This window comes from Ovis canadensis, chromosome 2 (genome assembly GCF_042477335.2).
Source record: "Ovis canadensis isolate MfBH-ARS-UI-01 breed Bighorn chromosome 2, ARS-UI_OviCan_v2, whole genome shotgun sequence".
NCBI classification, from domain to species: Eukaryota; Metazoa; Chordata; class Mammalia; order Artiodactyla; family Bovidae; genus Ovis; species Ovis canadensis.
In genome coordinates this window covers 62,018,783-62,020,579 of record NC_091246.1, presented here as the reverse complement: position 1 = coordinate 62,020,579, position 1,797 = coordinate 62,018,783, and the positions used below count along the sequence as shown (strand labels likewise).

At 40.2% G+C, this 1,797-nt stretch overlaps 1 pseudogene; it reads right to left on the bottom strand.

Annotated features, from left to right (window-relative positions):
• Positions 1-305: 305 nt before the first annotated feature.
• Positions 306-924, bottom strand: LOC138434562 (high mobility group protein B1 pseudogene; annotated as a pseudogene).
• Between the last annotated feature and the right edge of the window lie 873 nt (positions 925-1,797).

Sequence of the window (1,797 nt, the reverse complement as noted above, 5' to 3'; positions counted from 1 at the left end):
GGCTATACCTTTCACTTAGGGTTAGTGAGGATCGTTGTGACCTGCTCAAGAGACTTTTGAAGAGATACAGTGTTGGACGTCTATAGGAAACTGGTTGTTCTAGCTGAATTATATCTTTTTTTCCCCAGTAATATTCTTTCAGTAATATTAAATCTTGTTTAACATTCCCTTTATCTTTACTTTATATTATTACCCTCATCTTTTTTTTTTTTACATTTCAAATTTTTTCTATAAAAGGAGTGGATTGAGTACAATGGGAGGTTAAATGCTTTATAGACAAGAATAAAAGCTGCACTAGAACCAACTTATTCATTATCATCATCTTCTTCCTCCTCCTCATCCTCTTCATCTTCCTCCTCTTCGTTTTTTTTCTTGCTTTTTTCAGCCTTGACGACTTCCTTTTTTGCTGCATCTGGCTTCCTTTCAGCTTGCTATGCAGTAATATCCTTTTTGTACTTTTCCTTCAGCTTAGTAGCCTTCTTCTCATAAGTCTGCTTGGCATCTGCAGCGGTATTATTCCACATCACTCCCAGTTTCTTTGCAACATCACCAGTGAAGAGGCAAGGATGTTCACCTTTGATTTTGGGGCAATATTAAGCACAAAACGAGAAAAAGGCCAAAGGAGGCCTCTTGAGTGCATTGGGATACTTGAACTTCTTTCTTGAAACTTGTATCCCTTTTAGAATGGATGTAAGTTTTAATTTCTCTTTCATAACAGGCCTTGTCAGCCTTTGCCATGTCTTCAAATTTTCCTTTCTCTTCAGCAGACATGATCTTCCACTTCTCTGAGCACTTCTTAGAAAACTCGGAGAAGTTGACTGAGGCATCTGGGTACTTCCTCTGGTGCTCCTCCTGACAAGTTTGCACAAAGAATGCATATGATGACATTTTGCCTCTCAACTTCTTAGGATCTCCTTTGCGCATGTTTAATTATTTTTCCTCTGAGAGACACAGAGTTGCCCCATGCCCTCCCCTCTTGTCTGAGATAGTGTTTTTCTCCCCACTGGGTCTTAGGGGAATGAAAGTGCTGTAGACTGAATGATTGTGTCCTCCCAGAATTCATATGTTGAAACCTTCTCTCTGGTGTGATAGTATTTGGAGGTGGGGACTTTGGGAGGCGATTAGATCATGAAGAATGAGCTCTTATGAACGGGATTAATGCCCTTATAAAAGAGTCTCCTAAGAGCTCCCTAGCTTCTTCCACCATATAAGGACTCTGTAACAGGATGGCCATCTGTAAACCAGGAATCAGGCTCTCCTCAGACCCTGAACCTAGCAGTGTCTTGATCTTGGACTTTCCAATCTCCAGAACTGTGAGGCATTGAAGATACCCAGTCTTTGGTAATTTTGCTAGGGTAGTCCCAGTGGACTAAGACAGGGAGTCATATCTGACTCACTTTTGATGATAATGCCCCTAAATCTCTGTAAACTCCCATCTATCTAGAGAGAAAGAATCTGCACTGGTTTTCTTTGAAGTGGGAGAAATTAGTTCTTAGTCTGGTATAGGCCCCTTATTTTGACATCTGTCTTTTCTCACCACATTATCTATGTTTGTATCCTGATTATCATAGCTTCCTGTTTCTTTCCTTTAAGTTATTTATTCCAGTCTGTGATTCTATTATTTGGTGGTTTATGTATTTATTATCTGTTTTCTCCACTAGAATGAAGGCTGTATCAGTGTGGCTGCATTATCTGCCTTTGCTTACCACTCCTCTCCAGCACCTTCCTGGTGGCTGGAGACATGAACAGAAGCCCCCAGGAGTTACTTGTTCAATAAATACATGAGCGTTTACTAAA